Source organism: Rhamphochromis longiceps, linkage group LG3 (assembly GCF_057381845.1).
Source record: "Rhamphochromis longiceps isolate RC_006_pf linkage group LG3, R_longiceps_female_GT1.1, whole genome shotgun sequence".
Classification (NCBI taxonomy): domain Eukaryota; kingdom Metazoa; phylum Chordata; class Actinopteri; order Cichliformes; family Cichlidae; genus Rhamphochromis; species Rhamphochromis longiceps.
The window spans coordinates 35,280,286-35,303,647 of NC_140559.1; the positions used below are offsets into that span (position 1 = coordinate 35,280,286).

Below are 23,362 nucleotides of genomic sequence, written 5' to 3' on the forward strand. Positions count from 1 at the left end.
CAGTAATGCAGAGGTCATTAGCCTCTTGGCAGCTGCAATGCTGGTGTTTTGAAGGTAGACATTATGGAAAGCAACCATAACAGCTCATGTAACATCTGCTTATATACTGCAGCTGGCTAAATCCATAAAGATCAGTGAACCTTCAGAGCACCAACATCAGCGCAGGTGAGCTGATCAAAGCCTTTTTTGCACAAATCTACTGAAAACAAATCTACTAGAACTCACAAGTTGAGACAACTTTTTCATGCTGCACCATTAAACTTGCCCCTACTGTTCCCCCACCTACCAAATGTCATTTTAACCAACGCATACCAGGTGTGTTTTTGGCTGTTTTTGACATTTACAGCCAAGAGTTTCATGGTATTACGCTGTACTCTGTAAATTTAATACACAAGCGCGAGTGTTGTTTGGCCTCTTAGTGCTGTTGGTTGTGAAATGAAAATAATTTGATGGGTTTGTAAGGTGCTTATATAAATTTAAAAGTACAAGCGATTTTAGCCTGTTGCTATAGGTAGATGTCAGAAAACATGATGACATCTGAAATTATCACATATAATTGATGTTTCGTGGATATAAATGTTGTTCTAAAATAAAAATGATATAATACTTTTATAAAGTGTTGTAGACGCATAAATGGAAAAAATGGGTCATTTTTAGATAGTTGCTAGGAAACATGGTGTCTTGTATAACAAAATTTTGTGGATATAAACTGGATGTTACAATACTTTCAATAGGTGTTAAAAACGGGATATTTCAGCCGGTTGTCACAGGATTTCTAGGAAACCTGATGATGTAATAATATGTGATGTAGTTAAAAACTTTCAGGAGCCTAAGATGTACCTGCGTACCAAGTTTGTATGTTCAGTTCCTGGTTGTGGTGGAGGAGTTGGGGGACAAAGAATCAAACTAGCAGAGAAACAGATTTTTGTGAATTATTGAAGATTATTGTAAGATATAGTCTCATATCTGACATTTTCCCACTGTCTTTATCGACTGCTGAGAGGTTACGAATGGTTTAGCTATCGGTCATCCTTTGATCACCTTTAAAGAAAGATGTTAACATCTGGCTTCCAACAGTTTGGCCTCTCCTCATCTCCTTAGTTTCTTTTATCTTTTGATAAGGTGCACATTAGTTGTCACCTGGATAACATAAACTGGCAACAACCATATAGGCAAGTCTGAATGCCGGGTGAATTTTGCTTCATCTTTAAGGGATAAATGAGAGTCTCTACTGTGTTTTCCAATCAAAGTTCAGTCCCCAACCAATTTATTCAGGCAATTTAATTCTGACTAATTACTTTGAAAAAAAAAATGCAAACTAAAACAAACTTTTCATTCCAGACTTGTCAGGGCTCCTCCTCCAACGTGGGGTAGTGAGTTCTGCTTGCCCCATGCTACTGTGATACCACTAATGATTTAACTGGGCATGAGTATAACTGGAGGGCAAGTGATTTCTGATAACTGTGGAGAAATGTGAGGGTGTGATGTGTATGGCTTTTCAACACCAACCACCAGTTTCTTTGCTGTATTAGTTTCACCGTGATCTCCATGTCTATCCTATCTGGCCTTCTGAGTTTATCTCAGAAGGCCAGATAGGATTAAGTCAACCTGCCAACTCACAAATTTGACCACCTTAAGCTGTAATATAATGAAATACAGTCTGGCTGTTGAGCTGCAAAAGGTTGATAAAATTTGTGTAATAGCTGAAGTGCTATTAAATAACCTCAAATAATGTCAATAAATTTAATCACTGCATGACAGCAGGAGTTTTGATTTTCTCCAGAGGCTTTGGAAAGTCTTGGCTAAAGTTTTAAATCATCTTCATTGCTGTATTTCAGAGCTGTCTTTTGGTGTTGCTTTATTAGTTCAGCAGTTTGTCTGTTATTCCTTTAGACTCAGACAAAATTTTGGAAAGTTCTCATAAGTTATACTCCAGACAATTATAATAGACTGCCAAATGAATTTTGGAGGAGGGAAAACTTTTTGCAAAATGTTGTCTCGTCTGTACTTGTCCGACTTCCCAACAGGACCCATGACATTAAAGGAGAAGTCTCCTCTAAATTTTTCACATTAATGATAAATAATGCTAACTTCCTATCAGATGCAAGGCTCTTTCTGCCTATTAAGACTCAAAAAGTAGGTCATAAATATGTCTTTGATCACTACAAAGGGTCGCTGTAACAATGCCATTTTGTCAGAAGCTACTTGCACGTCTCCTGTATTCACAAGTTGTTCTTTGGCTGTGCCAAGAATCCTATTTTTCAGCTCAGTCACATTACGGTAAAAAATGACTGCAAGTGTTTATCTTTTGTCCTCGCGGCAGGCTCCCTGAGCCTGGTTCTGCTGGAGGTTTCTTCCTATTAAAAGGGAGTTTTTTCCTTCCCACTGTCACCAAGTACTTGCTCATAGGGGGTCATCTGGTATAAAGCATCTTGAGGGTGACTGTTGTTGTGATTTGATGCTATACAAACAAAATAAAATTGAATTGAACTTCCTTGCAACTAGAAAAAGTCAGACTAGAAAAGAGACTGTATTTAATTTTTTTTTGCTGTCACCCTTTGGCAACCACTTGTAATCACAACCCAATTAAATAGTCAGCTGATGGGAGGCAACCTGTCTCCAAGCAATCGTGGTTTAACTGGGACTAACTACAATCAGACAGACTGGCTAAGCTTTGCAAATAATTGCTGTGTAATTGGTAAATGTTGAGTACTTATGTCATTTGTCAGTTAAATCACTTGCTTGCAGCAACTGCTATGAGGAATGGGGATTTCTGTGTTTGTGGATTTGCAATTTTTACCTGTTTTTCACAGTTAATCACGCTGTCCAGCTGTAATTGACAGCTTGACCTTAATCAATTAGAAACTGATATCGGGCTCACTCGGTCTTATTGTTGTTTTATCACCATCTTGATACACAAAAGTTGACTTGAGGACAACAACAGGATGTTTTTCATAATGTGACTCCAGCATTAGAGACGAAGTCTGAATCAGGAGGTAGGAGACGTTAAAGAGATTTGCTTTAGTTGTTTTTAACTTTTGTTTTGTCACTGTCTCTATAGTTGGGCTTAGACACAGAAAACTACTAAGTGAGGTTCAGGAAAAGATTGTGTTTCAGGGTAAAATCAATAGGGAAACATCAGGAGCTGAAAAATGCAAAACTAACAAAAGCTCTATTTCTCTTGGTGCCTATTGGACCTGGCTTCAACAGGAAGTCAGTTCATATAGTTCATATAAGCGTCATTAAAAAACATCCTTTCAGTCTTGTGCAAAAAGAGGTTTTGGAGGAAGCTGGTCACTGAGCGTGCTTTAGTTTTCTTGAAATTGTTACTTAGTGGGTATACGTGTGTTTGTATGTGTTGCACCCGTACAGTTTACAGTGACCACAGAGTTTAGTTCAAGCTCAAATGTTTAACATCGTGGTCAATCACCCACTTTGCCATGATTCAGTACAGATGAGCGAAAACAAAAATAGCCTGTATTCTTTAAACTTTATATCATAATCAACTCTGGTGATGCCTTCAGCGTTTTCCTGCACGTGCATGGCTTCCAGCGTCTGTGTGCATGTGCATGGCTGCAGCAGTGATGCACGAGTGAGTGCCAGCGCCTACAGGCTGTCCTCATAAACAGTCTGCAATCTCTCATCAGCCGTGGTCGGTGTTATATAACCGGAGTGACGCTGACCACTTCCAGCTGCAGGTTCAGTTGTCATTAATCTGTCTGTTCATAATTTTGGTGCTGTTGCGATAGTTATTCTTCTAGTGCTGTTTAAACACTTAGATACTTCAGAGACAAAAGGAAACGTTTTAAATGGTGTCTATAATTTTGAGGTAATGGGTATCTGTTGTGTGCAGGCTTTGTGGGAGACGTTATGGTTAAACAAAGCAACATATGGATGCACTCTCTGATGGACAAACTGTGATGAAAAGACTGTTTTCTAAATGACATCAACAGCATTTGGCATTTCTTTGCAACACTGTTTTTGTGGTCAACATGCACTCACTGGTCACTTTATTGGGTACTCCCGTTCAACTGCTTGATAGCGCAAGCAGTTGAAGTATCAGATCAATCACATGATACCAACTCAGCGCGTTTAGGTCAGGATGACCTGCTGAAGTTCACAACGGGGATGAAAATGTGTTTTAAATGACTTTGAACGTGGCACCAATATTCAGTGTTTGTGTGCAGCTATTCCTGTTTTTCCTGCAAAACATTTGAGGCATTGAATGTGTTGATGTGTCTCCATAGTGAAAATCTGGTTTCCTTTAGCATTTCACAAGTTAATCCTACATCATATGAAGGACATTCTGTTCCCTTTTTTGTATTGCTTCTTCAGCTTGTTTATCAAACACAGCCTCTCACCACATTGAGTTGTAAGATGATTTAGTTTTCCTCAGGATTCACAGTAGTGATGTTTTCTTGCCATGTTACAGTCACATGGAGCAAAGAGAGTGATTTGGGTATAGAACTCTTAAAAAGTAAACTATTAACTATTAAAGTCCAACCAATATTATAGGTCATTTAAGGCCGTGATTTAAAAATCAGATATTCTGATATTTTTTTCTTTCAGAGACACGAAACATAACCAGATTTTCCTAACCTTTCTTTTGTGTAATTATTATTTAATCATTTACGCTCTGGGCGACTCTGCTCGGATCAGCTGCATGTTGCATTTACGGCGTTCCAAACATACTCTTATCTGTAAATACTAAGAATATATTTTTGAAAGTCACGAATGCAGCATTTATAATGCGCTGACTGATAAATGACCCTGTGAAGTTTCTGCATCAGTGTCATCTTGTGTCAGCTCAGTCTGTTTGATTCAAGTGGATTCACAGCCTGTATCGTCAGATCCTCGGGGGTGACTCTTCTCGACTCGAGTTGAGTGATAAGAAGTGTTTCCAGAGCGCAGAGCTAGGGAACTGGTTCAGAGGCTTTTTAATCACAGACAGAAAGGTTGCCATCATCTTCCCAAGAAACAATGGATAACATCAGTGTTGCGTGTGCATGTTACTTAACCTGTGCACTCAGTAAGCCCACAGCTTACTCTTGTCCTTGGAAGACTTTGGTTGAGTTATGACAGGAAAACCGTAGGATTCCCAACTTCTTAAGCCTCCGAGGGTTTTGTCTTTGTGTAAATCTGAGGCGAGGAGCTTGTAACGTGCGGTGGAGATGAAGCCAGCCGCGGAGGTGTGCAGGTGGATAGCGAATGAGCAACAGTTTCTGACTTTCCAAAAAGTACTCATTTATTTACAATATCAAAAATAAGTGCTACCTCTACCACACATTACTGAAGAGCACACTAGTCCGCGTACACACGGGAGCATCCATTACAGGAGGAGTGCGAAGAAGAACAAAAAAGGGGGTGACACCAGTCGTGAGACAGGAGGCGCCGCCATGTGGTGATACACTGCATTACGATAGCAACTGTTACATAGTCCCCCCTGGTGAGAAAAAGGCTGTCCTCAGCCATACACAGCTGGAAAAGCACACACCACACCTAACAGTACCCTATACATAGAGGTTACAGCTAAGATTAGTGCACACACAGGGCAAAAGACCATTTAAAAATGAAATTGGTGAAAATAAGACGAACATGTACAGTGGAAAATCAGTCTTCTTAGTTTTTTCACTTTTTCCTTTTTTTTTGTTTTTAAAGCAAATACCAAAAATGAACCTTAACGCACTAAAGAGCCATAAAACTGGATTAAGTAGAGCAAACAGAAACATCTACATATCATGACTCAAAGTAGCAATGCAACAAGACAGCATCAAACAGGTTTAACCAGAACATTTCACTTCAGATCAAGCCTGGTTGTGTGAAAATCATTAGTCCATCTTTTGTTGCTCCAGCCAGACGTAACTCTGGGGCAACGTCTGGGCCTGAGATTGTAATGTCCACCAGCAGCTGGGTGCTGGACAGATCTGGGTGAAACACTCTCTGGAACAGCGCCCACACCAGAAGAAGAGTCAATGTCCGGTAAATCAAAGGGGAATGGCTCAGAGTCAATGTCAGTGTCTGCAGGGGGGCCAGGGTGGGCCTGAGAGTCAGAGTTCAGACCCTCTGCGGTCTCTCTCTCGGCAGGCGATGAAACAGAATGTTCTTTGGAAGTGAGAGAGTCCCAGGTATGGAACGGTTGCATGTTCACAACATGATAAACACCTGCATCCACACCGGAGTCCACCCAAGTGAGCCTGTAATTAACATCACTGAGTCTCTGAGATACACACAATGGTCCCTGAAACAGTGGTGCAAGTTTAGCAGTAAAGTTAGACTGAGCATCTGACCTGGGGTGCGTCTTAACTCTCACAAGGTCACCAACACGAAACGTGGCATGTCGATGTCTCAAGTCATAGTAATGTTTTTGTCTGTCATGGCTATAGTCCAAAGCTGCTTTGGCGTGGTCGTGAGCTTCCTGCAGGGAGGCTCTCAGAGTCTCAGGGTAAGGCACACCCGGTTCATCAACACCTGCTGTAGAAGGCTGAGTGATAAGGTCAAGCGGGGTGTCTAACTCACGACCATAAAGCATCATGGCAGGAGTCAAACCTGTACTGTCATGAGGGGCGGTGCGCAGAGCAAAGCAAATCTGAGGGAGAAACTTGTCCCATGATGTGTGCTTATCACCTACATAAGCGCGGATTGCAGTTTTCAGAGTCCGGTTGACGCGTTCAGTAGCATTTGTCTGAGGGTGATATGCCGTAGTGAGTCTGTGCACTGAGCCTAATGCAGAAACAACATGTTCAAAAAGCTCACTCACAAAAGGAGACCCTCTGTCAGAAATCAGGTAAGTGGGTGTACCATGTCTAGCAAAAATGTCAGTGACGAATTTACCAGCTGCTACCTGAGATGTAGCTTCTTTGACAGCACTGGCTTCAACCCATTTAGTCAAATAGTCAACAAACACGATCAAATAAGCATTACCAGTGGGGGTGCGGGGAAGTGGCCCAACAAAATCCACACCCACATACTCCCAGGGTTTCTGGGGGACAATGGGAACCATAAGACCGGCTGCTTTTTTTTGACTTGGCTTGGTGAGTTGGCACACTGAGCATGAAATCACATAGTGTTTCACATCAGCTGCCATTTTGGGCCAGAAAAACCTAAAACGCAGTCTAGCCAATGTCTTAGAAACACCCAAGTGACCTGCTGTGGGGTGGTCGTGGTAATAGTCCAGCAAGGTGCCTCTAATGGAAGTAGGGGCAAACAGTTTCAGCTCTTTCAAAGGGTGCAAAGCACATGTGGACTTGGGTTCTCTGTGATACAAAAGAGAGTCATACACAACATACTGTAACAAGGTGGCATTGTCCGAGCTGTTCAGAGAGTCTGCTTCAATGTCTCTGAGGAGTGGACCTGTGACATGATCGTCTAACTGCAGCTGTCTCAATTGTGAACGGTCAGCCAGAATGACGGGGGGCAGAGTACGAATGTCCAGGCTGCCCATAACAGCATGATCTGGTAAAAGATCAGTCGGCCTGTCACAGGTCAGAGGCAAAGGGTTGCGTGACAGTGCGTCGGGAACTTTGTTCTGTGCACCAGGTTTGTGCACTATTGTGAAATCAAAGTCCTGCAAACGAAGTGACCAGCGGGCGAGTCGGCCCGTTGGGTTTTGACGAAACATGAGCCACCTGAGACTGTTGTGGTCAGTGAAGATAGTAACATGAACACCTTCAACATACGGGCGGAAGTGTTCCAGAGCCCATATCACAGCGAGGCACTCCTTCTCTGAAGTGCAGTAGGGGAGTTCAGCTTTGTGAAGGGAACGACTAGCAAAAGCCACAACGTACTCACGACCCTTGTCATCCTTTTGCATCAACACTGCCCCAAGACCAATGTCACATGCATCGGCGTGAATGGAAAAGGGACGGTTGAAGTCTGGAAATGACAGGATCGGGGCTGATGTGACATGATCCTTCAAAGTGTCCATGGCCCTTCGACAGCTGTCGTCCCAGTGGAAAGCATTGTCCTTTCTGGTGATGGCGTGAAGAGGTTCGGCATGGCGGGCATAATTCTGAATGAAGCGTCGATAATAGCCAGTCAAGCCAAGGAACTGACGGACGTGTTTCACTGAAGTTGGGGTATCAAACTCCTTAACCGCCTTTACTTTGTCTGGATCGGGCTTAACACCTGATGATGTGATGCGGTAACCGAGAAAGGTGAATTCATCGAGGCAGAATTGGCACTTTTTGAGCTTCAATGACAAGCCAGCAGCCTGGAGTCTGCCCAGCACCTCCTCAAGATCCACTAAGTGCTGTTCAAAGGTAGGTGAGGCGATAACAATGTCATCCAGGTAGACTGCGCACGTTTTGTAAATGAGGCCAGCAAGCACAGAGTTCATGAGTCTCTGAAAAGTTGCAGGTGCGTTGCAGAGCCCAAAGGGCAGCACCCGAAACTGGAAGAGACCGCAGTGAGAGATGAAGGCAGTTTTAGGCTTCGAGTCCTCTGCTACAGCAACCTGCCAATAGCCTCGCGCTAAGTCCAATGTCGAGACAAACTTTCCTCTTGCCAGAAAGTCCAAAGACTCATCTACACGAGGCAGGGGATAAGAGTCTTTTCGGGTAACTTGGTTGAGCCCTCGAAAGTCCACACAAAACCTTGGTTCCGTGGCCGCTCTATTTACAATGACTACAGGAGCTGCCCAAGGGCTTGTGGAAGGTTCAATGATGTTGTCCTTCAACATTTGTTGTACTTGTTCTTCAATCACACGTTTCTTAGCAGGTGACGTGCGATAGGGTGGGAGATTGACAGGTGTTGCATTGCCAGTCTCTATGGCGTGCTCAGTGAGAGCCGTTCGACCAAGTTGACCATCAAACAAGGAGCTAAACTTGCTGAGCAGATTGAGTAAAGCATCCTTGTTGTTCTCTGAGAGACTTGCTTCAGACAGTTTGGCTGTTAAGTCTGAGCGAACCAAGTCCAAAGACATCAGTGTTCCAGGTGAATGTGAGTAATCATTTTGAAGGTCCTCTTCATCGTCTGCGAGTGGGCAGGGGATGTCCTCAATGTAGACGGTTCTAGTGGGAATGTGAATAGAAACAGAAGCTCTTGCCATAAAATCCATTCCCAGAATGAAAGGAGAGGACAAATCTGGTATTATTGCAAAACGCTGGTAAAAGTTCTTGTTCATGAATCCAATATTGAGCCAAATAACACCGTCAGGGATACAGGGAGCATTATTGGCGAGGTTAACTGCAGGACCATTCCACTCACTTGTGTTTCTAGGGTGAGAGTCATTTACTTGAATGAGATCTGTTCGTACAGCCGAGAGGGAAGCACCCGTGTCGAGGGTAGCATCCACAGATGAAGCATTGAAGTTCACTTTCGTTCTTAGTGGGGTATTCCAGTGGACTTGTGAAAAATTGTCTTCCAAGTGTCCAAGACTGTGTCCACCCTGTAGTGAATCGGGCGTGTGAGGCTCCGTTAGTAACTGGGGGAAGGTTGGCCTCTGTGAAATGTCCTCCCCTCCCTGTAGTTTCCCGACTGCCTGTATTGTGGCTGGGATGTGGTGCTGCTTAATTCCACCTTTTCATGGCCAGGGTCAGAGGGGCCAGGTGCCGGCAATGGCTGGACTGGGCCATGCCTAGCGGTGTTCGAGGCTCGTTGTGGCAAATGAGGTTGGGTGTTACAGTTTGGGCAGGTGCGTGTGGTGAACCCTGGCTGAGAGCATTTGAAGCAGTAAGGTTCAGGCTTATAGTTGTCTTTGCTACATAAAGCAGGCTGTGGTCTTTGTGGTCCAAGCACTGAGTGAAGCTCATGAGCACGTAGCAGCAGGTCCATTACAGAAGTGACATTAGCGCCATACAGGGCAACTCTGTATTTTTCAAGAGCATGTTTACTAATTAGGTCGATTCTGTCTTTTTCAGGTGGAGGACTCTTCAGTTTGTCAAACTCACTCAACATGTGGGCAACAAAGGTTGGGAGTGGTTCGTCCTGAGCCTGAACACGATCTAAAATTCCTCTCAGGATGCGTTCTTGGTTGTCGGAGGGCAGAAAAACTGTCTTAAACAGTTGACAGAATTGAGCCCATGATGTGATGCCTTGAACCATTTCCCGGGCTCTTTTGCAAGAAAGTGTGGCAGTTCGTTTAGCAATTGCCCATCGGTTAGGTTCAATGAGGCTTTGTATGTGCCAACTGCGTTTAACCAGTCCTCAGGTTGCACTCTGCCGTCCCCAGCATACACAGGAGGCTCCAGTTTTGCGTGATGTAAAGCTGCCGCAATCACTCTGGAAGTGCTGCTGAGCTCAAGTGAGTGAGATGGGAGAAAAGGATTTGTAGGTTGAAATGGGTTGCTGGGCAGGAACGGATTGGTACTGTTGGTGGGTTCAGTTTTGTCTCTCGCAGGAACATGAGGTGTCGATGTGGCCATTGGGAAAACAGGAGACTGTGGGACTGCAGGAGGGGGAGAGTTCCCCATTGTGAGTTGGTCCCACTGCCTTAGTAAACTCTGCTGTATGTTCAGTGAGTCACATAAACAATCACTAAGCTTATTCACCTCAGTTCTTAACTCCACCACTTGTTGGCTAAGGCTAGGAGTCACATTTTCAACTATCTGGCACATAGGTAACGAGGTAAGTTCCATGTCTGAGTCAGAGTCGTCTGGGCAGTGTGCCATTGTGATTTCAAAAAAATTAAGCCGCCCCAGGGCACAGTGTAGTTATTGATATAGTAGTAAAAGAGTCAGATCAGACTAGAAAGACAAAAATGCAAAGATTAATTTTAAATCGTTTCGTTATACTGAGCCGAAGACCAGCACCAACGGTTGTAGTCGGCCAAGTTCTCACTTACATGTACTACAGTCAGTCTCAGCAGAGGGAAAGGGGAATGGAAAGCCAGCAGAAATGTTCATGTCCAGGCTCTCCACAGAAGAATTAATCCTTAGAAGACGAAACCAACAGCACGTCCAAATAACAAATCCACGGAGTCCATTCGCGTCGCGGAGTCAGCTTCTCTCTTTTTCTTTCTCCCAAGCAGAGCAGCGGCACACCGCGGTATCCAGAAATTAGTCGGGTCCCACCTGAGCTGAGGCTGCGGCCATGGCTGGAGAAAACGTCCGAGCGTCCGCAAAACTTGGGGGATTTCCGAGACAGTTCACGTGCCAGAAGAGAAGAATCCTCGGCGGGATGCAAAAATCGTCTGAAGTCCAAGGGGAAAAAGTTCGGGCGCCAGTTGTAACGTGCGGTGGAGATGAAGCCAGCCGCGGAGGTGTGCAGGTGGATAGCGAATGAGCAACAGCTTCTGACTTTCCAAAAAGTACTCATTTATTTACAATATCAAAAATAAGTGCTACCTCTACCACACATTACTGAAGAGCACACTAGTCCGCGTACACACGGGAGCATCCATTACAGGAGGAGTGCGAAGAAGAACAAAAAAGGGGGTGACACCAGTCGTGAGACAGGAGGCGCCGCCATGTGGTGATACACTGCATTACGATAGCAACTGTTACAAGCTGCAGAGAAATCAGTGGAAACACCTCTCGCCATATTTTTTCCTCCTTCTCTCCCTCTCTTTTTTTTGTTTATACAGTCTGTAAAAAGAAGTCCACTTTGTTTTGAATTCACCTTCAAGTTGTAGCTATGACTTCACTCTTGGCATCTCTCAGTGGCTCCTCAGTCTCCTCGCACTGTCCACGTGTATCCATCATCTCGTATACGCCCGTGTGCATCTGTCGGCCCTGGCAGCTTTCTCTGGATGTTTAAACTTTATGATGGATTTTCTGTTGGTGGACCACGAATGCCAGCATCGCACTGATTTACTGACTTCTGAGGCTGGAGGATCGCTGTGCACCTCAGCTCACACAGTAGGCGGGCTCAAGTGCTGCCTGGAGGCTTGATGGTTGTTCGGTTCGTAAACCAGGAGAAGCGGTGACTCAGAGACACCGCTGAATAAGCAGAGCTGCTGCGTGGGATTTTAAATGGTATTAAATTTATTAAATTTAGATAATATTTATTTATTTGAGTTTGAAGAGAGACCTAAAACTGGAAAAATAATGGTAATCTCAATATGAGAAGGTTTTAAAGTGGACGTGAAAGATTTGAAAGTTCCCCTTTTGTCATGAAAGTTGTCAGCTGAACATCAAGAAAATTTGAAAAAAAAAATAGTTTTGCTCTCATGGATCCTTATTCACTCATCCAGAAAGATTTAAAAAAAAAAAAAAATCCAATTTATCCCTAAATACTTCCTCAATTCAACCTCATGGGGCCAAGTGTGACCTAAACTATGTTTTCATATGTTTTACAGCTCTTCATACTGATAAAAACAACCCAATATTACTACTAAGTAATAGATAAACCATTTAAAAAGCAAGTTTTTCCACTACTATAGTTTTAAAAAGCGTTTTCAGTGAATTAATGTTTCAGTGTTTCTTTAATATAGATCCAATGTTTGTATCCAATATTTCTTTATTTTAGCGGACAGTCTGAGCAATGAGCTATCGGAACTTCTTCTGTAGTTTAACTTATTTATTTTATAGTTTCAATGTCCGCCCCACTTAAGATAAAAGTGGGCTGTGTGTGGCCCACGACATTAAATGTCTTTGACATCAAGAACAGTGGTCCCCAACCCCCGGGCCACAGACCGGTCTGCGAGAGTTGAGGCTCGGGTGTGAAATTGATCTTTTTCAGGGTTTTTACCGTTAACTAGGTTTCCCTGGGTCTTTTCCCGTGTTGTAGTTGTTATTTTGAAAGAAATATGTACGCGTTACCATAGCAACCAGAGAGCATTAAGGGGCAGAGAGGAGGATGTTACTCTCAATGTTCTTGGCGCATTTCAGGAGGACGCTGCTAATAAAGTTTCACAATTACACCGTGATTTCGCGTTTATTATTATATTTGCAAAATGATACAGTTTTTGTCTTGGTCGTGTCATTTTATTTTGTTGTATTCATCCGCGACACCTTAAAGGCCGTCCGTGACAATATTGTCTGACATTAAACACGTCCATGGCACAAAAAAAGGTTGGGCACTGCTCAGCTAGACCGTTTGTGGGCAGTGTTTCATCCTTTGGTCTTGGGACAACTCTTATGTTATTATTTAAATCATAGATGTATTATTTCCTCTTGCCTGCCAGATTTCTCTCAGAAGTTATAAATGTATTGGTAATGTTTGCTGTCAGTATATATTTTTTTGCACTATAACATATAAGACATTAGTTAGATATCCTTGAGTGGGTTCCTTGATTCCTTGAATGGACACTGGTGGTCTCAACAGTTACCCTGATGAGGCTAAAACCAATAAATATCCTAACAAGGAGCTTTTGCCTCCAGATCCCCATTATGTCATCACTATCATTACATTTGTTCCTGTAATCACTGAAAAATATTTCAGTCCCTACCAAGTCTATGCAAAGCACCTTTTTTAAATTTCTTATATGGATGTGGTAACCTTTGAAATAGATAATACTGGAAGCCAATGCATGACCCAGTGCATTTAAATCTTTGCTTATTGAAATCTGCTGCAAGCACTTTTCTTGGTTTTAAGGAGCTTTGCTCAGGCCCCAGTCATTTCAAGTGAGCATTATCTGTTCAAAAATCCACTTCTTAATGTGACTTAGTGTTGTTACACAAGCAACGGGCAACTTGTCAAAGACGAGGAGGGGATGAGAGTCAAACTCTTCAGGAATTTATTCTGAGAAGGGGGATAAAGAAGTATTGAATTCAGATAAAATCTGTGCCGGATTTGCTTTTATGTGCTGGGCTAATAGGAGGTGAACCAGGTTCAGAAAAGAACTGCTGATATCACATGACTGTTGGGGCACTGCAGTATCAGGTCAGAGGATGCAGGATGTTTCACGTCAGAGACAGCAAGGCTCAAATCATGAAAGAGCCCCAGTTGGTATTTTCCACATTTTCCTGTCTATTCCCTGCAGACGTTCCCCACCCGTCCCCAGATGGTGCCCACATCCCAACATGGCTTTTATCCCAAGATAGATGTCTGGGTCCAGAGCTGGTGGGGTCAGAGAGTTTGACACATCCTTTAACTTTTGTCAGTGACGACAACCTGTCCCTCCGATGATGTTACTCACCCATCAAAGCTGGTTGAAGAATGATGGCAAAAAACTGAACTGTAGACCAACAGATGTTAAAGCTGTTTCCATGTACAACAGCAGTTCAGGCAGACGGTGTCTTACGAAGCATTGAAGATCAGATTATTGCAATAAAGAAAGCATTAAGGATCATCTAGCTCAAGACGATAAGAATTAGACAGACTGGAAGGTCAGAAGTTCAAGTCACCATTGCAGAGTGCATTTTATTCTTGGTGTTCTTACATTCCTCTCAAACAAGATTTCTTTTTTAATTAAATTTTCTTTGAAACAGAGAAAGGTTATTATAAACAAATTCCTGAACTCTGTCACTAGAAAATCCAACAAAGATGTCCAGGTGATGTTTAAGCAGATGGACAGTTGTGCTGAAGTCTACAACATCTGCACAACTTTCTTTTGGAACCATTTTTCAACAAAGACTAACCCTGTAATGGCAAATCATACTTGATACATAATTTTGTGAGATCACTACAGTATCACTGTTTTAACCCTAAACATCCTTGTATATATTTTGGTTTCTTTAAGAAAAATTTAAAAAATTGAAATTATGTGAAAAGCACGTAATTTGTAGTCTTTAATGCTCCTTAATCACTTTTTAAAATCACAAACTTACCAACGCAGTTTGGTTCAGGCAGTGTAGTAATGCCCTCGGTTGGGATCTTACATATGCTCTGTGTTAATTTACTTAATATGAAGGTAAATACAAAAGACCAGGCTCTGACTGCAGGTACTTTATATACATTACCCCATCGTTGATTTGATGTTCTAGTATAGTGTCTAATAGTTTTTCTACATAATGATTTTTCTAGCTGAACAGTAGACGGCTGTATGAGCTGAAACTAAATAATGCTAAAAAACTGAGAAAGGGATCATTGCTAAAGATTGATCATTGTGGAAAAAAGTTAAACAGCAATAAAATTTGACTTTTTGTTGTATTTAGTTTTTCTTCATGTGCTCTTTTCTATTTAAAATTCTCTCATCCAGCAAATGTTAAAGAGTCTCTGATACTCGAACCTCAGGGCGCAGACAGTTTTATTCCATCAAGTCATCCTAGTAGAAATGTTTGGACCCACAAATTGCTGACATACCACACAATCAGAGACAAATCTCGAGCAACTTTCACCGTGTGCATTTGTATATTGCGTCCTGTTTTCTTCTATGTTGTATATTTGTATTGTCTTTTAGGATATTAGCATCTCTTCATTGCTTACAGAGAGATTTTATTAATTTACTTTTTCACCTTTTACCTCTCACATGTAAAAGGCTGATGCGGGTGATTTCTGTCAAACTGCTGGCTGGGCAGTGTGGACACTTGATAACTCAAGAGCAAAGTGACACCGGAGTTTCAAACTGATACCATCGGTGCATCTGCTAAAAATCCCAAATGAGTTCAAATCTCGGTGACTTCGACGTCAAGGTTAGTTTCCCTAAAATCTGAATGTGATAACTTGAGAACAAAGCGATGTAGGATTTTGAAATTGATACCATAGGATCACCTAGTAGGAGGCCTAGGCCCTATCACTGGCCCCTGTCAGCATGGGTTTTTAGTGTACTGTGCTTGCATTTATGGAAAAGTTGGAATTGAATCTCATTTTACTGGGTAAAGTGACAATAAAGGAATTCAGTTCTCTAATCAGTCACCATGACTTTAAAATTAAGTTATTCTGGGAGTCTTCACTAACTAATTTTGGTGTCTAAATCTCCAAACAGTGAATCCAATCACTTTATCAATTTAAAACACAAGTATATTAAACAAAAAAGAGCCTCCCATGTTGGATGTAATAATTTCACGGCAAATTTTGATATTCTTACAAAAGTTTAAGTTGGATTCATAGAATGATTTTCCTCTTTTTACACTATACAGAGCAGTTTAGTTTATTTTCACATAAGGACAAGTATGTCACGTGAACCACACAGCACACCATGGCGTTTGTAGCTTTAAGCTAGTTAGCATTGCCCGTCTCTACTCGGGTCTTTAACACACAAAGAAAATCAACATCATCTGCAATCTACACATACAAATACACATTAGAAACACATTGTCAGACACTACAAAGTAAAAACAGGCAAAGCGCCACAGGCCACAGACAGCAATATAATAAAATACCACAACAAAAAACAGCAGGCGATTCATGGCTGCACAACTGGTTACACTTTAAAAACTGTTTCAGTTTCATTTTAAAATGTACTTTTGTAACCTCACAGGAAAAACAAAGCATCCACATAAATAAAGCATCCACATCCACAGGCAGGAGGCAGCACAAGTCATTGATCAGTCATTCAGCTGAGTTTGCTGCTATTTGAACCCTTGTATGTTCTTTCATTTCGACGCCCAAGTTGGGTTTAGGTACCAAAACTGCTTTGGTGAGGTTTTAAAAGAAGCTCGTAGTTTTAAAAATTGCATTGCTCCATATTTCAAAGCTGAGCTTCCTCAGAAGAAATACTGTGAATGTGTCTGTTGTCAGTGTTTCACAAACTGTCTCAGAGTGTGTTGCAGCCTTTGTTCATCTGCATGCAAAAGAGCAAACTGTCGTGAAATTGTGTTTTAACTGTGGCCTCTGCTCCAGGTATAACCTGACACACTTTCTCTACGGTTAGTTAGATTTATTTTCATGTTGTGGGTTTCGGTTGTCAGATGGTGGTTTTTGGCTTTTTCTCTCAGTGAATTCAGACAGATCGCACACTCTCATCTTCCTTTCAATGTTCCCATTAAATCCAAACTCAGCACAGCTACCATTATTTTTCTTAGTCTGGCTGACTCATGTCAGCTTTCCTTTGAGTCTTACAAGAGCAGCAGTGATTGCAGTCCCGCAAAAATCTGCAGTGGGCTAAAAATACAGAAAAAGCAACTCTGAGCTTTATATAATAGGCTCATTGTTATATAAAGTGTCTCAACAGGGGAATAGTAATGAGTGTCTAAACCACCCATCAGATGTAGAAATGTTACAGCCACGTTTCTCAAGTATGATTTTAACTTAGCTCTTAATTTAAAGCAGGTTGGGAGGATTTCCTTCATTTTTCTTCTGAATATATTACAGTTTTGTAGCATTACAGTATATAAAACTGCTGGCAGGTCTTTTTATATTCACCACTAAGATTGAGAATTAATGGACCAAACTACGATTTCACACTTGGGTTTAATAAAATTAATTTTATCTCGTGTTCATCGTCCGATCTGCAATTATTTCATTAGGTCTGAAATGTTGTGGTTTGCTTCAAGTCTAGAGGCCAGTATGTGTTTCTTATGCTGTGTGCTACTTTAAACAGAGCTTTACAAGGACATATCTGCAGATTAATGTTTCCTTCATAGATTTCTTTTTTCAATATCTGCTCTTATAAACGTCTGGGTGCGTTGTGTGTTTATTAATTCAGCTAAAAGTAAAAAATCTGATTTTTTTTTAAACAAAAAAACGAGTTTGAAAAATAAGATTTTTATTGGATATTTATTGGTGTACATGGAAAACTTTTTTTTTTTTTCCTCTTTAGTTATAAGAGCAAATTCAAAAGCAGTACTTTACAAGTACTCCAGGAAAGCTGTTTTGGGGCCCTAACTTAAACAAACAGCAGGTAAAAATGAAAGTAAATTTTTATGAAAATGCAACCTATGCATAAAAAAAGGTATAATAAAACATCTACTGATCAACTGTTTTGTATGGATGAAGGACAAATTATTCCACCGCACCTATCTCCTGCTTCCTAATGTAGACTTTGTTGCTGTATCAGACTAAAAGCAATAAAAAAAACACAGTTTCAAATACCGAGCACGGGATGATTCCTTAATATGGACAAAAACTATAAAGCACTATTCGCACAGGAAGCAGTTTGCAGCAATGTGGCAGTCACTGACCACAGAAACTCAGAGACATTCAGCAAATTTAAATGACAATCAGTGCTGGGAAACATTTTGCCAACTTTAAAAGCAGGTCGTTCATCACTGAGACCACAGGATACAGTTGACTGACATATAAGAGGGTAAATACATTTAGAGGGTTACCTAGTTTGCCAGGAGCCTGAAATGTGTACCGGTGACTAAAAGTGATCCTGGACAGCTGAATCACTTCCTGTGTGGGCGGGACTTAAGTGTGATTGTACAGAAGTCTATAGTGGAAACAAAGCCTTTTATCTCTTTTGTTCCGTGACTACAGTAAACACTTTCCTGATGGGTGTATGCTAATTACATGTGTTACTGAATAAAGCATGATGGTTTATTCAGCGGCCTGAAGCTCTACAACAGGACTTCACTAACCAATGGACAACTTTGGAGAGGATATGTCCATCCTTTATATACAGTCTGTGGTCACAAACACCAAATCTCTGTGTTAAACCCCTTCAGGAAGTCTGTGTTCTATATATCATTTGCTCTATTTTTAGTAACTTTGGGTTGTATATAGTGAATCCTTTACATGCGAAAGTGTGTAAAAGTCCAAAAATATTGCTTTTTGTCGTGTTCTCTTCTTATTTCGCCTTCCTTTTCCTTCCTGTATCACTGCCACAGTAAATAAATTAGTGGATCAAGGTGCTACAACTGAATGCCTCGTATGAAGAACAGAAATGAAACGTTTCGCTGTACGCTGTCATGCTACAGTGCATTTCAACAACGGCAAACTTATGTCATACAGCCTCCAAAAACAGATGGCAGTTACATCATATTTCCTGGGAAAAAAAAGAAAAAGATTCCTGTTTCCTCTGCCCTCTGGGGAGGCCTCACTGCTGTGAGTGAAAGAAGATGTGAAACCATGTTTAACGAGATGAGAACAAACAAGACTGCTGCTGATTAATGGCTCAGCCTGGGTGCTGTACATCGCTGTTTCCATTTTTTCTAACTTAACATGTAAAACAGTCAGGGTCTGTTACATTATGCAAAGCACAGTAGAGGATGTGTGTCCTTGTTTTTTCAGTCTTCTTCAGCATCTTCTTATAATTGTTGGACAAACATGCTTCCAATAATCAGATTTGAAGAGATGGATTCAAATAAAAAAAATAAAAAACAGTGGATACATAATGAGGAATCGCAGACATTTAAATTAGCATGGAGACTTCTGAACATTATCTAATAATAAATGACATTTAACCACAGAATGGCGAATCAGTTGCCTTTGGGTTATAATCTAAAACATATTTAATTCAGTTCAGTTCAATTTCATTTATTTATACAGCGCCAAATCACAACAACAGCCGCCTCAAGGCACTTTATATTGTAAGGTAGACCCTGCAATAATACATACAGAGAAAAAATCCAATAATAATCATATGAGCAAGCACTTTGGCAACAGTGGGAAGGAAAAACTCCCTTTTAACAGGAAGAAACCTCTGGCAGAACCAGGCTCAGGGAGGGGCAGGGCCATCTGCCACGATTGGTTGGGGTGAGGGGACAAAAGCCAAGTCATGGAAAAGAGCCAGAGATTAATAATAAATGCAGAGAGGTCTATTAACACATAGTGAGTGAGAAAAGTGACTGAAGAGGAAAAACTCAATGCATCATGGGAATCCCCCGGCAGCCTACGTCTATTGCAGCATAACTAAGGGAGGATTCAGGGTCACCTGGTCCAGCCCTAACTATATGCTTTAGCAAAAGAGGAAAGTTTTAAGCCTAATCTTAAAAGTAGAGATAGTGTCTGTCTCCCGAATCCAAACTGGAAGCTGGTTCCACAGAAGAGGGGCCTGAAAACTGAAGGCTCTGCCTCCCATTCTACTTTTAAATACTCTAGGAACAACAAGTAGGCCTGCAGAGCGAGAGCGAAGTGCTCTAATAGGGTGATATGGTACTACAAGGTCATTAAGATAAGATGGGGCCTGATTATTTAAGACCTTGTATGTGAGGAGCAGGATTTTGAATTTGATTTTAACTATTATCACTTATCAGTTATTGAAGAATCTAAAATATAAAACATGTTTTGACTTATTTCACACTTTTTTGTTTATTACAAAATTCCACGTGTTCATTCATAGTTTTGATGCTTTTAGTGAGAATGTACAATATAAATAGTCATAAAAATAAAGAAAAAACATTAAATGAGAAGGTGTGTCCAAGCTTTTGACTGGTAGTGTGTATTAACCATGGTTTACTTTAGCACACTGACGATGTTAACATCACCATCGTGTACGTTAGCATGAGATTTTGAGGTTAGCAATTAGCATGAAACACTGCTATACCTGAAAAACACTGGTGTGATGCTCATTAGATGCCTTTCAGTCTAGCTTTATTTATTTATTTTTATTTGATTTAAACCCTTACACAAATAGGATTGTCTAACCACAGAAGCTTACGTCATGGCAGACTTAAATTTAGTACAATTTCCTCCTTCAGCAGGAAGTTATTGATTTCCCGCCGCATACTCGCCAACATGAGCAGCAAATGGAGCAGAACATATGGGAGGGAGGCGGGGGCCTGTCGGACAGCGATGATAGTGTTGATTGTGATGATGGGTGCGGACCCAAATGTCCTGTTTGGAGAAGAAAGAGGTTGCTATCGTACCTCACTTGAGTTTTTTTCTGTTGATGTTGGCATTTCCTGCTCATGTTGGCTGAGCATCTTAATCCAGCAAAAAATAAGGAAACAGGCATTTTTCCAAGAATGAAGTCAGTATATCAGAAAATAAATATGAAATCAGAACAATTAAAAACAGAATTTAATAATTGAGAAATATGTGAGTTATACTATTTTTAAATCTGTACAAACCCTCTGACTCTATAAGCATGCATTCACAGTCTTAGTAACTGTGGATCTACTGATGATGAAGTGCTCTGTGACGTATCCATGCATGTATGCAAAAGAAAAAAATGCGGGATAAATTACAGGAAAACAGTGATCAGAATTAGAAACTTAATGCCGGTCTGATATCCCAGGATGTGTTTATTAGACAAATAAGCATTTACTCGTTACAGCGTAATGAAAATCAGCACTTTTTAATGGAACAAGCAGGTAAACGGAGAGCTGCAACTGGCTCTTCGGTTCTCATTAAGTCTGTGTTATTTTTTGCTTGTTCATGCATTACATGACTTGGCCAGATGTCCAGTCACGTAGAAGCATGAATAAAGGGATCTGTAGCAGCCACTAATGCACTTAACTTTATAATGAAGAGTGCAACATTAACTAGTGCCCCAGGTGTGTCTCCATCTATGCACAGCTGTACTATAAGTCCGTAAGTGTGTGACCGCAATGACTTTTTTATACTTGTGCACATGAGATATAAGAGTGTGTGGAAAAGGAGAAAGTAATTACTGTGTCCAGTAGGTTGTAAGTCGGTAGTTTTAGAAGTTTTGTCCTTTGTGTTCTTTGTAACTATTATAGTTACATCACATTTAATGATGCTACCTTACCTTGAACTTCAGTTCCTCAAGTCTAAATTTTATTGTCTTTCCTATGTAATGCAGCTGTGATGAATATTTTTGTTGGCGTGCCAGATGAAATGTCTGAGTCCTTACTGATGAAGCACTTAAACAGCTTTCGTGTCATTGTTTTTGTTGAGTCACTCTCTCACCAGTTATATCTGTGTATCTTCAACAATTCTGCAGGCAGTTTGTAACAAAACAAAAGGAAACATGAGAGAGAGTCACTGCTGGATCTGTCATCTATCAGGCAACGAAGATGTGCCGTGTTTATCATAAGCCAAAACAAACAGTTGGGTCTATAATTTGTTGGAAAAAGTAAAATTAAATCAAGTGCTGAATTATAGCTTAATTTGAGCTTTATCTTGTAGGAAAGTCATTAGGAGTTACATTTATTTTTCTTGTGGTGGGGCGTGGTCTGCGGTGCTGCTGCAGGGGAGGTGGATGCACCTGAGCGGCATCCACAATCACCCCTAGCCAGCTTAAAGTCTGTACTGGGTCCTGAGTTTCTGTTGTTGTTGATGATGTGTTCGGCTGCGAGCTGCTGCTGTGTGAGATACAGAAACTGTAATGATAAAGTTTATGCTGAAAAGCATGAAAACGTGGTGCGGTCTGCCATGGATTTTTTGCAGTATGCCTGGCAGGTCCCTGCACCCATCCTGGCTCCCCGGAGGAGGGCTGCAGAGCAACCTCCGTGTCCACCACCAGCTCACGCACCTGCCCAGCTGGATACAGAGGTCGAGGCGCCAGAGGGACCTGCTGCACAGCCCGTGGACAGCGGGCGGCAGAGTCCGGACGGATGGCTCGGGGCGTGGTCTGCAGTGCCGCTGCAGGGGAATTGGGTGCACCTGAGTAGCATCTGCAATCATGCCATGCCGGCTTAAAGTCTGTACTAGGTCCTGAGTGTCTGTTGTTGTTGCTGATGTGTTCGGCTGCAAGCTGCAAAGTTGCAGCCGTGTATAAGATACAGCAACTGTAACGATAAAGTCAATGCCATAACAATGCCTCTACCATGTTTGACAGATGATGTGATATGCTTCAGGTCATGATTTCTCTGCCTCTCCTTCCCATCATTCTGGTACGAGTTCATTTTGGGTTCATTTGTCCAGTGACTCTTTTGTTATTTACTTTTTCTAGAAAGTTTAATCTGACCTTCTTGTTTCTGAGTGTAACTAGTGGTTTACATCTTGTTGTAAAGCTTCTTTATATCCATTTATGAAGGCTTCTCTTCATTTTAGACCTTGACCACGATATGCCTCCTGGGTGTTCTTGACTTGGTTAGATCCTGGATTACTGATCTGGCCACTCCTGAAGTTTTTGCTCTCTCTGATGATGACCTCCTGAATTTGTACTGACTTCTCTTTGGTCTTCATGTTTAAAGTTATAGTGAAAAGCTATAAAATACAAATTCAGCACTTGACATTTCAGTTCTTTGCTTTGAAATCGACTGTGGTGTTGGTGTACAGAGGCAAAACTACAAAAGCTGTGTCATTGTCCAAGAAATCGTGGACCTAACTGTAATAAAGTTCCCTGGAGCCATCATGTCATAGGAGAGTCGGTCACAACTGCTGCCTGCTACGTTTTTTATACTTTCACTGCAATGAAACAAAAATTATATTTTTGAAGAATAAATAAATGCCCATTAAAAAAATGTCTGCAGATTTTAAAGCCAGTTCTTTCATTGTAAAAAGAGCGAAGCCCTCATCATATCAGCAGTGAATGCCAACCTTCCTCTGTTTCTTATCTGTTGATCTTTATTTTAACACGTCTGAACTAGAATCGGTGCTCAGAGTTTTAAACCAGCTGCGCTGAGTAATACAGATTTAGGTAGATTAAAACTATTTTCAGATTTGGTATTTTGATATTCAGGGCAGTTAAACATGCATATCAGTGTTTATTTTCTGGCTCAGGAATACGTGAGAAAAGGCTCAGAAGAACTTTTCATTCCTGAAACTATTTTAGGATGACTGGAAAACAAAGAATGATTACTGAAGCATT

General features: G+C 41.3%; 1 protein-coding gene and 1 pseudogene across 1 annotated transcript in view; one reads left to right on the plus strand and one right to left on the minus strand.

Moving 5' to 3' along the window:
• The window catches only part of arhgap36 (Rho GTPase activating protein 36), an 84,717-nt gene that overhangs the window by 4,396 nt on the left and 56,959 nt on the right, over positions 1 to 23,362 (plus strand). The window lies entirely within an intron of this gene.
• Positions 9,261 to 10,607, minus strand: LOC146674401 (uncharacterized; annotated as a pseudogene).